The sequence below is a fragment of the Microtus pennsylvanicus genome, chromosome 1 (assembly GCF_037038515.1).
Source record: "Microtus pennsylvanicus isolate mMicPen1 chromosome 1, mMicPen1.hap1, whole genome shotgun sequence".
Taxonomy (NCBI): Eukaryota; Metazoa; Chordata; class Mammalia; order Rodentia; family Cricetidae; genus Microtus; species Microtus pennsylvanicus.
The window spans coordinates 108,264,976-108,278,771 of record NC_134579.1 but is presented as its reverse complement, the minus strand read 5'-3'; the positions used below and the strand labels follow the sequence as shown (position 1 = coordinate 108,278,771).

Below are 13,796 nucleotides of genomic sequence, written 5' to 3'. Positions count from 1 at the left end.
CATTGAGGCTACATTGTTACTCCTTGAGATAGCAAGTGCAGAGACATCTGACTTTTGGGGTGTGCACCATCATAGCGCCTCTTCCTCCCAGAGGAGATAGTGGTGGCCTGGTCCTGCATTGATCGCAGTGAGCACAGAATCTCTTGTCCGGAGAGATGGGCAGGTGGTATGGCTAGGAAGTTGTTCTCATTTCCTTTCTGTGGCTGAGCTAAAACTCTCTGACCTAAACAAAGCAACTTACGGAAGGAAAGGGTTGATTTGGCTTATACTTCTAGGTCATAGTCTGTCACTGAGGGAAGTCAGGACAGGAGCTTAAATAGATACCCAAAGAAGAAACCATGGAAGAACATTGCTTGCTGGCTCAATCACTCGCTCATGCTTATCCAGCCTTCTTGTACCACCTAAGACCACCAGCCTAGGGAATGACACCACCCACAGTGGGCTGACCCTTCTATACATTCCCACATTTGACCTAGGCAATTCCTCAATGGAGGCTTGTCCCCCATATGACTCTAGGCTGTGTTAATTGACAGCTGAAGTTAACTAGAACAGAGATGGACATTGCTTTGTAAGGACAGATCTTTGGAAAGGATGATGGTCACGATCCTCTTCTGCATCTGTTACCAAAGAAGGTATATCTTGTGAAGGAGAAGAAGCACGGCCAGCAGGGAAGTGACACGCGTCCTCCTGTATGCCCTGGGCTCTACCGTTGCCCAGTTCAGCTATCACTCAGCATCCTACATCCCAGGGCTCAGATACGAAAGCCACATGCTGCAGTCTCTTGTGCAAGGATTAGAGTTCACCGTTGGTATCTGGCATGTCTGATTGATTAGTTTTACTGTGTTTATTCCTTATCCTTTCCAATCAGTCTTTGAAAATTTCATGTATATTTCATTTTTTGCTTTGAAGGCCCCTGGAGAAATTGGCAAGCTCCACCAAGGGAGGTTCTTCAAGATGGTAATTGTGGGGGGGCGTGAGTACCCCAGGAGAAGAAACCAGGAAGTCAAGGCTTAGGGTAGGAGCGCAGTGGGGGTGGGCTGGAGCAAGGAAAGGGGTGAGAGATGGGGGTGAGCAGCAGTGTTAGCAAGAGAAAGCCATTTGCCTCTATGGAGATGAAGGAAAAAAGATAAGATCAGATCTGATTGACAGGTCTATGAAAGAGACTCTGTTGGATTTTAAAAGGCATTTCCCTGGAAGTAGATTGTACACAAGGTTACATGCCAGAAGGGCCCTTGGATGTTCATTTAACCTCATCTGTGCTTAGAGAGGGGAAGGAAGCCATTCCCAGGGCTTGAAAGTTGAGCATTGGCCTGGAGTCCCTATTCCTAATTTTCTTGGACATCTATTCCTGTTCTCACTGGCCATGACTGACAGGCATAGACACTCCCGCACTTCAAAGGGGACCAACTCGATCAACTTCTGTCCACTGTACTCTAGAAACCCACATCTGAGGGCATCCCAAAGATCTGACTACCCAGACTCAAGTTCTGCGAAGAACCTTTGGAAGCCGTTGACCTTGGGAAGTTTGACCTTAAAGTTGGATGAGAATCCCTCATCAAGTCACGGGGCAACTTGTGTGGGGAAATGGAGTCAGGATAACCTCCACCTCAACTCTACTCAAGATGCTGTGGTTGGCGGGCGGACAATGGTCCCTTAGACGTCCACTACAATCCCCAGAATCTGTGAGCATGTCACCAATCCGAGGAAAGATACTTTGTGATTAGGGTTGTGGAACTAGAGGTCACAGGGAGCATAAAGGACCCAAGGCAGACCAGTGTCACCCCGTGAGTCCTTCTGGTAAGATAATCATGCCCAGAAGGAGCCCATTGATGAATCAGAGCAAAGACATATCTTTGAGGACAAAGGAGAAATGAGCCACAGTGAACACAAGGACAAAGTAAGCTGGTAAAACTTCAACAGGCAGCCATCAGGGGAAAGGGACCTCAGTGTTAAAACCTGAATCCTTCAACACGCTTCCCCCCAGGTCTCTAGAAAGCCTAATGACGCTTTGACTTGAGCCGTGTGACTTCTGCGTCCAATTTCTGATCTATAAAAAAGTAAACAAAACCACACATGCATCCGCTGAGCCTCGAAGTCAGTGGTGGGTTTTGAAGGTGGTGGCAGGAAGCTGATGGGGAGGCCAGGTTTTCCAAAGTAGAGGAAAACAGCTCTTCTACAGAAGCAAGCTGGCTTTCATTTTCAGGGTGGAGCTGACCTTGAGATTGACAGGAGCCAGGGGTGAGAAGGGCGTGCCCCTGAGGGACTTGCACAGCATCCTGCAGAGTCCCGACAAGCCCACCAGCTGAGCCAAGACCCTGTGAGTTCCCACCTTGTGGAGGACGCTGCCGTTTCTAAACAAACCTGGTGGAGGCCGAGCAGTGGCTTCCCGGCTCAGAGAGCTCTTGGATCTGCCAGAGTGTTTTCGTGTTCTGTTCAGATAAGGGTGTTTTGTGCTTTTCCCATCCCGGCTATGAAAACCATACATCTAAAGATGGATTTTGTTAAGAAAACTGCTCTTTATGATCTGGGCTTTCACACATCCACAGGCTCTCGGGGGCCATTTATCCTCTCGCTGGCAGGTCTCAGCCACACACCATCACTTACAGAGCAGCGGGGAATTCCTCTCTGTCATCGCTGGTTCAGGCACGAGCCCCTGAACACTGTCTGCACCTTGTGGGGACAGGCCCTGTCTTTTCTGGAGCCCACATGGATTTCGTGATGACAGCCTGTGTCCAAGACAAGACCTTGGCTGGGTGGGCCCTGGATTTTGACCCCCCTGGCCTGCGGCACTACCTCACCACTGGCCGCTGTGACTGCACCGGTCCAGGCCTCTCAGGTGTGGCATGCGAGCAGGAGAGCAAGGCTAAGTTCTGTGAATTAAACTCACGTGGCAGAGATTCAGGGAAGGCAGAGGCAGCGAGATGTGATAACGGTGACATCTGCTCAGCCAGAGTCCCAGCTGGAGGCTAATTTGACTTCATCTAAAATATTTTGAATTCTATTTTCCAGATAATTAAAGTTTTTTCAACCATGTGTCAAACCTCAGCTGTGTCCCTTGGTGTCCACCCTCACCATGGGCCTCTCATTGCATCTGGGAGGTGAAGCCACAGCCTCTCCTGCCGTTGGGCCTTCCTGAGATAATAATGAGTGGGGAAGAAATGGGTAGTGTCTGGTGTGTGTTGGAGGGGTAGGCCCAGTTGTTGGGGTGCTCTGATGAACTGGGGGTTCATTGAGGGAAGGTTTATGCAAGGGCATTAAAAATAAGAGGAGAAATGGAGGTGCTGCCAGGAGCAGTGATGACGGACAGGGATGAAAACCGAATGGGGGAGTCGGACACCACGATCCAGCTGGACCAAGAGACCAGGGACACACTGCCAACACCCACAGGATGCGTGCCCGTGTGGAGCCTTGTCCAGGAGAGACCTTTGCTTTGTCTTTGTTTCAAATGACTAACAACACAGAATGGACCGAAGCTAGCCGAGGGTGAGAGAAAGACAACAGAGATGTACAAAGGCACCGAGCCACACACTCTCGAGAGCTGTCAGAAGGCCGGGCGGTGGTGGCTCACGCCTTTAATCCCAGCACTTGGGAGGCAGAGGCAGGTGGATATCTGTGAGTTTGAGGTCAAACTGGTCTACAAGAACCAAAGCTACAAAGAGAAACCATGTCTCAAAAAAAAGAAAAAGAAATGAAAAGAAAAGAAAAGAAAAAATCCAAAATAAATAAATAATAATAAAAAGCTGTTAAAAGAAGAAATCCTGGGGGAAATACCTTTAGAATGAAATAAAGAAGAAAAAGATTAAAAAGACACCATGCTTTTGGACTGCAGGGAAAGCCACTCTGCCGGGGTAATATATAGCTGTGAACAGCAAAGTTAAAACAGAAAGAGGTCAAATCCGTGATCATACTTCATAATTTTCTAAAGATGAGCAAAGGAAATCCAAAACCAGTGGGAGAGAGGGAACAAAGGGCACAGCAGAGATAAGATAGAAAAATCAGCTGATTCAGGAAAACCTATAGCTAGATCTTAAAAAGGAAAAAAACCTTCCAAACAACTGCGGCTGGAGTGTGGGGGCCTCAGAAGCGGGTCCGCTCCACCTTGACTGTGGGGGCCTCAGAAGTGGGTCCGCTCCACCTTGACTGAGGTCAGAGAGCTCAAGCCTGTTCTTGTTCTTTCAAGGTTATTGGCAAGAAGTCTGACTTAAGGAGCGGCTACAAACAAGACATCCTGGCCTAGGGTGTGGCTACCTGGTGTTCTGGATATTAAGGTGGCCCATAGAGGTGGATCAGCTTCACCATGACCAAAGGCCAAAAATTCAAGCCTATTCCTGCTCCTTCAAGGATATGACAGGAGGTTTGACCCAGGGAGCGGCTGCCTGCAGAATGCTTGGTCTAAGGTGTGGTCATTACATGTCCTGCCTAAACAACAGAATGCTTAACTACAGGATATAGTTGCTTGATATTTCAAGTATTATACTAAGTGATTGTTCTGTTTGTCCTTTGTTAACGCAGTCTTTTGCCTTCTTCCTCCCTTTGATGGCTTGGGGTTTATAAGCATGTGGAAAATAAACACAGGCATATTCAGTATTCAGTACACACTGGATAACCCTCCCGGCTCTATTCTGTCTCTGTATTTCTTTTGTATCTTTATTCCTCCTACCTATTTTTTTCTAATTCACACGTCCCTACCCTGGAACATTTGAATCCCATCAAGGGTGGACCCCAACAGATGTCACCCCAACCTCTGGTTATTACACTGGAGAGATGGCTCAGTGATTAAGGGTGCCCACTGCCCTTGATCTGGCTCTTTTCTTATTGTTTTTATTGTTGAGTTGGTTCTTAGCATGGGGGTCTGGGGCCTCACAACCACATGCCACTCCAGCTCCTGTGGATCTGTCGCCCCCTTCTGGTCTCCTTTGGCACCTGCGCTCCTGTTCACTCGCACACAAGCACCATTAAAAATCAAGTCAAGTCTCATTTTAACAACTGCAAAGTCTCTCTCCCTCTCTTTCTCTCTACCCCACCCACGTACGCATTAACAAACTCAGCAGAGTGGCAAGAGGCACGATCAACACAAAGCCCAGCTGTTCATATTCAATCACCAAAGAACAATCTAAAACGCAATTATGAAACAATTCTATTTATTGCAGAAGCTAAAGGGGTAAAATGTATACAAATGTATCTCACTCTAGCCAAGCAGGAGAAAGAGTTACACCCAGAAGACGCCAAGCCTCTGCCAAACATGATGAATATGCTGTTGACCTTCCCACTTGCAAACCGTTCACTCTACATTTTTGAAGTTTTTATCTTTAAAAAAAAAAACACTGAGAAAAGGGAACAATAGTGGCTGAAAAGACAGCGGAGGGAAAATGGGAAGTTGAAGTTTGAGCAATTTTAGTTTTCTGTCAGGTGTAAATTAAAAAGAGCCCAGAGTGAGCTGACTGTGGACTCATGAGCCTGTCTCCTTCCTCAGGAAGGTGAGCCGGAGAAATGAGATATGAAGGGGCAAAATGGATGCGCTGACTGAACGCTAATAACCCATAGGCGATGCGTGAAAGGCAGGATTTATGAAACCAGAATATCAATTTCCGTGTTAAAAAATAACAAATAGTCTCGCCTGCTCCCGTGATTATCCCAAAATGGACGTTTAAATATTGGGACTGAGATGATAAGGAATGCTGGTTTAGGGAGAGAAGTGGATATTAACATAAATAATTACGGAGGCCAGAACTCTGTTTCTAAGGGAGGGGGCATTGTGTGATTAGAGCCTCGCACCCCAGCACCTCTGTCACCAAGAGACACGCTTAGACAGCCCAGTGGATTCCCAACCCTGCACCCTTGACTGTCCGCCAGCACCGGGGAAGTCGGTACTGACAGTGTTTACCAAGAGTCTGCTGTGTGGGCCTGCAGCGAGGGCTACTGAAGAATGCTCATATTTGACCTTCACTCGGTGCTCTGGGTACCAATGTCAGCATTTTAGCAAGAGGAAACTGAGCTGCCAAGAGATGATCCCCGTATGGCCGCATATGCGGTAAGGCTGGATCCAGTTTTCACACGTTGCCTCCTCCCAAGCTGGACCCCCCAATACCAGGGTCGTACCTCGGAGCTCTGAAGCATAAGTAGTCAGGACAGAGATAGCATCAAGGTGACCTGGGTGAGTGTGGTTTAAATCCAATTCTGCTTTTTAAAAAATACAAAACAAAAAAACAAAACACTTGAATGGCCCCCTTGATCATTTCTAGCCAGTGGTTGAGCGACTCAACTCATAAAGAACTAAATGCACAAGGGAGGGTCTTCGTGTGGGGAGAACACAGTGAGCCTACAGCCCCAGGGTTCTCTCCCATCCACTTTCCACACCCTCAGCCTCTGATCTGTCCATCAACAAAATGGAGAGGCTCCAAGCCCTGGCTACATCCTGCTGTAGCCACGGTGTCCCTACTAAGACGATCCAGATGGGGCCTGCACATCAGGAGGGAGGTGTCTGCGGCGGCAACCAGGACCCTGAGGCCCATACCCAGCTGCACCTCTTCCATCTTCTTTCAGGGGCATGTAGATGGGCTTTCCAGTGGGGGAGGGGATTTGCTGTGAGAAATACAGCGGAGTGTGTGTGTCACCTCCCTCCAGTGGACACATGGCCAGTTCCGGTCTGAATTCTTCCTCTTTTAGGCACTGGAATCCTTAGAGCATTTATGCTCGTTCAGGGACCCATCTGTGGAGGACCCATGAGCGTGAAGGTTAGTGCTGTATTCTGATAGCAGGGACGTGGGACAGGAACTGGGGGATGCTGGCCATGCTAGAGAGGGAGGCTTTTCATCCAGCCTGCTAAAGGATGCACATAGGCGCAATTGTGTGATAGCGGCTCAGCCTCATCCCTGGGATGGGATTACTTCTGGGGTAAACCTGGTGCGATTACTTCTGGAGCTTTATCTGATTTGAAGACCCCCGTAAGCATCAATGGCTGGAATTTGTGGCCTGTGTCTGGTAAGCTGAGCAGGAAGCATGGAGAACCTTGCCTGAGGGAGAGGGTAGATCTGGCCAGTGTGCTCTTTGATGTGGGCTCTATGCTACAGCGATCAATATGAAGGGTCACTCTGAGTCTGTTGAAGAAGGGCTGTCCGAGGAGGTGAAATTTGGGGGAGGTCTAGATGGAGATGTGGGAGGAGGGAGATCGAGGCTCTGGGTAGGTGGACCCTGTGTATGGAGGACAGAGGTGTGGTAAGGCCGCAGAGCAGGAGGAGTGACCACACGAGAACAAGTTCCTCTGGTCACGTCTCTTGTGCCCAAGCCCTCGTAGCCCGCCCCCTCCCCCGAACTCTGTTCTGTGGAGGCCTTTCACTCCTTCTGCCTTTCACTGTTATGAAGAGGAAGCCACCTCTCCACTTCCCGGTTTCCCTTCAATCACATCCCTCACCTGACTAAACCTGTCATGGGGCTTACTACCCATGAGCCCTTGCCCTGATAAAGAACCCAGGAAGAAGATGGCCCTGGGTGGGGTCCCTCTGTGTGGGTGGCTTTGCTGGGGGGATGCTGGACATTAGGGGAGCTCAAGGCTAAAAGGACAAGCTGAGTGACCTTCTGGGAGAAGCCCTTAGAGGGCTGATTGGAATCTCTTTTGCCCTAAGGGGATCTGGGAGCTTCAGGGTGCCTGCCTGCCCTGCCAAGAGTCAGCTTCCCCTGGGTCTGTAGGATGGGAACAGTCTGTGTCCCCAAGGCTTGACCAGCTTAATCTGAGCCACCCCTAAATCAGGCTGGTGAGCGGGGTGCACATTAAAGTAGGGGACAGGAAGTGGAATGGAGTGTGCCCTTTCTCCCCTCCCCCACAGAATGCATCAGAGTTGTGCTGACAGAGTGAAGATCCTGGTGAGACAGAAACCATAGGACTGGGGCCAAAGAGCAAGACTGGAACCAGAATACCGGATCTCACACCGCCCGACCCAACAGGGGCTAATTAGCAGAGACCGGAATTGCATCTTTTAGTTGTGTGTTTTATTCAGACAGCTGATGGCCTGAGAAGGTGGGATTACCATCCTAAATATCTGCCTTACAATATAGGCTCTAGGAAAGGCGAGGGAGGGGGAGGGTCACTGCAGAGCTCAGGGGTGCCTCTCTGGTGGGGTGCTTTACCGTGTTTCTGAGGTCTGTGACATTTGGCCTTCTGTTATCACCCCTCACACACTTCCCTCACGGCTGTTCAGGCTCTGGTACCTCTTGGTATGTTGAAGTCCAGTTTAGCTGACGCTGGTGTGAACCTTCTCTTCTTCCAGGGGCATCTGGGTGGGAGGGGCTGACTCAGACAAGCCAGCCCTTACTAGTGTGTACAGGCTAAGCTAGTGATGATTTGTTTGCGCTGCTTCCTCTTTACAGCATGGAGTAAGGCACAGCTTAATATATAGAATATGCAGGTATCCCCATTGGTCCCTCCTATCCCCCTATCAAGATGGGAGTATCTTAGAATATGTTTTCTGATGCTGGATACAGTGGGCCCAGAAAGAATGAAGAATAGGTCCAGATACATGCACAGAATTACACATCCATTTCTGAATAAAAGCCCCAGATACGCCCTAGTGCACAGCATATGAATAAACTTAGATGCACTCCACCTACACGGCAAGGGTGGGGAGACCTCACCCCAGACTTTTCCTGTCCCAAGTCTCCAGAGTTGCTGGACGAAGGCAGCCTGCTGAACCAGCCTCTCACCCTCGAGGAAAAGGAGTCGTTGGATGGAATTCCCATGAGGCAGCAGGCTCTTGTGGCAAATGGATTCGGGGATGACTGGCAGCCCTGGACCAGATGGACTGCTATGTCCCCATCTCTTTCAGGTCAGGGAGTGTCTCAGGGCTCGGAAACAGTGGAGGACAGTCTAACAATAAGGATCAATTGCCGCTGACTTTTTATTTGGGATGTTATTTGACAAGCTTGGCCTCTGGGCAGTATGCCCCCGGCAGTGGACACCTGTGGCTCCCCCAAGAGCAGAGCAGGCAGGATGCACTTTGACCCCAATCTGGTATGATGTGGAATCTGCCTTTTGGGCCTGGCAGAGGGACTGCACAGGGACAATGGGGACATTAGCATGTGTTCCTGCTCCAGCCACAAATGCCGATTTGTACCCAGGCCAAGTCAGTCCCACTAATCCATTTCAAAAGAAGAAAATCACATTTGCAAGGCAGTGATTGAGCAGTAATTGCACTTGAAATTAGTAATTCCATGAAATCCCATTATGTGTGCTGAGGCTGGAGGTGGGAGTCTGGCTCCCTGGGATGCTCTGCTTGCCCTCAGGAGGAGCCTAGGTCTTCAGAGGCGGGCCCTCTTCAGGCGACCCTGATCAGTTCTAAGATTTGCTTGTCCCCCAACTGTTTGCTCTTAGACTCTCCCCTCCCAGTTTCTGAGACAATGTCTGCATCACACAGCCTCTGACTAGATTATCTGGAGGCCCTGGGGACACTGCTCGCGGTTCTGGTGACAAGAGCCACCCAAGGTATGGCTGGAAACAGAGGATGTCACAGTAGCCTGATCACCTTCAGCAAGGGAGGTGGGCTTGCAGAGATGCATGACTAAGCTTATGATCTGAGCATGCGTCTCTCTCTGGGTAAGGAAAGATAATTTCTAAAATAAAAACAGAAGAGATATAAAACAATGGTCCCCTTTCTGGAAGGGTGAGGCCTAGGTGGAAGATCTCACCTAGTGTGATCTTCATTTGTAATTTTAAGTCGCTTCCTTGCTAGCTCACGGGAGATGACATTCCAACAGGAGTTTAATTCCTACCCAGCACTGGGCAATGACAGCAATTCATTGATGATCTCCATTAACATGCAGATCAATCTATAGATAGACCTGCTCCCTGCTTGGCTCACAGAATGCCCTTGACAAGGCTGGTGAGACAGGGTCCTTGGCTTAAGAGGGTGGTGCTGCCCTCAGAAGGCAGCCACTTCCACAGAGTCCAGGAGTAGAGGGATACCACCGCCTGTCCTGGAGAGCGACACCCTTCCCCCAGATCCTCTTCTCTAGGGTGAGGGAAGAGAGAGTAGACAATGTGTCCTGGTAGTAGGCTTTGATCAGGGGCCTGCACTGGGTCCCCATTGATGTGTAAGTCATGGTAGAAGCAGAGAGAGAGGTGAGGAGGAAAGGATCAGCAGGTTTCAGGAATCTATACTCACCATCACCTCTGCTGCCCAAGTATGCTGCCCATCACTGATGCAGTAGTCATAACAACCCCATCGCACTGGTGTGAAGGGCATCTTCACTCTGCAGAAGTGAGTGTGGAGCTTATCACTGATGGAAGGTGAAATCATGCCTGCTCCCAAGTCCCCTCCATGGCCTGGGTATCACCTTGGCTTGGGTTCCTGAGCAGTCAGCTCATTTCCATGGATGGGGAATCTTTGCACTATACTATATTGTTTCATGTCATCATTAATTCGGCATCACTGGCAGCATCAGAACCATGACCAGCTGCAGCTGCAGTATCTCCATCCTTCTTAGAATCATCATTGCTATTATTGTTTAGTCTCTTCACCATCGCATTCTGACACGGACATCACCAGCACCCTCACCATCATCACCATTACCCCCATCATTGCCACCACCATTGCTATTGCATTGTCTTAATAGTCATCATTAATTTCTTATCTTCAGCAGAATCATAACCATCATCACCATTATCATTGGAATCACTGTCATCATCTTCTTCATCCTGGTCCCCGCTTTCCTTATCACCTCCGTCATCTTCACCATCATTATCTGACCAGCTTACTGTGGGTGGTGCCATCCTTGGGAAAGTCATCCTGAGGTGTACAAGAGAGTAAATTGAACAGGTGGGTAGGGCCAAGCCAGTGGACAGCACTCCTCTGCAGTCCCTGCTTCAATTTCTGCTCTAGGTTCCTGCCCTGACTTCCCTTCCTGATGGACTGTAATCAGGACATCTAAGCTGAAGTAAAACCCTTTCCTCCCCAAATTGCTTTTGGTCAAGGTGTTTGGCCACAGCAATAGGAAGCATAACTAAGGCATCATCCTTGCTATCATCATCATCATCATCATCATCATCATCATCATCATCATCATCATCATCATCTTCATTATTTTTCCCATGTACCTATAGGGTCACCATCATCACCCCCTTCATGTCAACGCTGCCTGAAATACCATCACCTTTTCTGCCTCTGAACGTGATGCTTAACATGTACCAGTGCCTGCCCCGTGTTCTTTCCATTGGTCACGTCTCTGTTGTCATCACAAGTCTAGAAGGTAGGTGTTATCACCACCTCCATTTTAATGCTGAAGAAGCTGAGTCAGGAGAAGGTTCAGAGATTCTCCGTGGTGCCCAGGTCTCAGACCCAGTGTCTGGTCTCACAGTCCACCCTCTTGGTCAGTGGTGCTGCCCTCACCTGCCTGGTCTGCTTGGACAGTTCCTCCCCTCAACATAGCAGGCTGCACCTTAGGCTCACCCTCCCCAGAGTGCCATTCCCGGGCAGCGCCTCTCCCAGCTGGAGGGCTCAGCCCTCAGCCCTGCTGCTGCTCTTTGCTGCTGATGATTCTGGACAGTGCAGAGTGCTCCAGGAGCCAACCCTCCACTCCCGTGGATGCCACACCTCAGATCCCGAATGTCTTCAAGGATGATCTGGACACAGCCTGTTTTTAGGTTGGCTATGGTTCTGATGGTAGACAGCAAGGCCAGGGCAGGGCAAAGAAAAGGACAAGGAGTCTTCATCATCTCAAATACCTCACACCTTTACATCACAGTCTACGGTAACCTCATGACTCTGACGTCATCCCCGCCTTCCCATCCTCCTGCTGCCCCTCCCTAGAGTCCCAGATCTGAAGGTGAGCATGGGCTGTGTGGGCAGCTGGGAGATACCAACTTGGAACGAAACAAATTGGGGCAGAGTGGGCCTGGCCTCCCTGCAGCTCAGCCGGCACTTGCTACCAAAGGACTCACTCTTGATTTGATCTCTGCTAGTGACACTTTGTCTCTCTTTATAGAAGATCTGTCCTCTGGAGCGGTAGTTTTCCCGTTGACAGGAGAGAAGGACGTGGAGTCGGAGCAGCTTGTTTAATAGTCAGCCCGGGCTTCTGTAGTGACAGCTGAAGAGAAAAGTCATTCTCCTGGGAGTCACGGCTCAGCCGTGGGCTTTCTGGCAGGAGTGACATGCCAGCCATGGAGGAGGACACTGGGTCTCCACTGACCGTTGTGAAGAATGAGCATTCCCAATGCTGGCCTTGAGTTGCCACACCCACGGAAGCTCTGATTATAGGACCCACCCATTGGTCCCTACCCCAAGAGTCAAGTTGTCTTTGCTCAGTTTGGAGATGAAGAAACTGAGTCACAGAAGTAATGCACTCACTAGTCCAAGGACACAAGCCAATGGGTATTGTACTAGCTTCATCCTCACCAGTATTAATATCTCACTCATAATTATCACCATAATTGGCAACAGTGCCAGCACCATCCTTGAATTATCTAGCATCACCACCACTACCATCATCTCCATCATCCTCAGCATCACCACCATCATCACCACCCACCATCACCCCCACCCCCTCCAGCTGCAGTAGCAGATCCAAATCTTTGTCCTTTCTTTCTTTAGAAATGAATGTTTTTCTTTTATGTGTCATTGATTTCTCTGAAATAGTGGAATAATTTTCCTTTGTGGTTTGCTTGTCTTATTTCCTTATTTAAAAAGACACGCACTATTCAGATACTTACAAAGACAATGTACTTGGTTACTGTGAAATTAAAATGGAATCACTATTTGGACGAGGAGAATAAAAGGCTGGACATTTGGCTCGATAGTAATATTTTGACAGTCTTCCTGCCGGTGTTATTTTTATATAAAATCATGTCTTTTTTTTGCCAAACACAGGATAGAGTAGCACAGAAGAATTCCTAACCGGTATTATAATGTGTGATTTCTGTACCTATACACACCACCTTCAGTAGACGTGTCCTCACATGGCTATGTACCACATGTGTCTCATGGCATGGAGTGTTCACCCATGAGCCAATCAGAGGCTTTCATTCATGCTCTGTGCTGGTCAGTAGACAAACCCATCACCATCCCCTTCTCTCCAGTTGAACCCCACTCCTTCTGGCACCATTAGCCCATGATCTTCATCATACAGGGTAGCAGTTCTTGACCTGTGTGTTGCAACCCCTTTGGCAGTCACATGTCAGGTATCCTGCCTATCAGATTTACATTGTGATTCATAACAGTAGCAAAATTACAGTTATGAAGTAGCAATGAAATAGTTTTATGGTTGGGGGTCACCACAACGTGAGCAACTGTATTAAAGGGTAGCAATACTAGGCAGGTTGAGAACCACCGTTCCAGGGTCAGGTTGTCTGGGATCCCCCTCTTTACAGGGGTCTTTGTTCACATTACACATTTTCTGAGGGCTTTGCTGCTACAGAATCCAAGCCGAGACCTGGGAACCCAGGCTGAGTACTGGGGGCCTAGGACATCCACCTGCCTTTATTTAAGTAGTTACAGGGATCAGGCATTCACCAGCCTTCGGAATCCTCACACAGCTCATGAGGCCCATGTGTCCAATTCTGCACCGCGGCACAAGGCGGCTGACATGGCAGGTGCACAGGGACACATGGAGGTCCCAGTCTTCACTCCAGGATCTGCTCTAGAGCTGAGCATGCCTGGAAGCCACATTAAATCACAAGATTATACACCTCTCCCTGCCTGTTCCTTGAGGAAGCTGACAGATCTTGGGGTAGACTGAACACACTTGCTGGCAAGGGACAGAAAAAGGTCCCTTGTGACCAGTCTGGGATAAGCATGATAGTCTGGGGGAAT

General features: G+C 49.1%; 1 long non-coding RNA gene across 1 annotated transcript; it reads left to right on the top strand.

The window, feature by feature from the left end:
- Nucleotides 1-6,670: 6,670 nt before the first annotated feature.
- Nucleotides 6,671-10,800, top strand: LOC142840750 (uncharacterized). The gene is made up of 5 exons (XR_012908962.1): nucleotides 6,671-6,734; nucleotides 7,824-8,014; nucleotides 8,651-8,819; nucleotides 9,408-9,475; nucleotides 10,630-10,800. It is a non-coding gene; the product is annotated as an uncharacterized LOC142840750 (long non-coding RNA).
- Nucleotides 10,801-13,796: the final 2,996 nt, after the last annotated feature.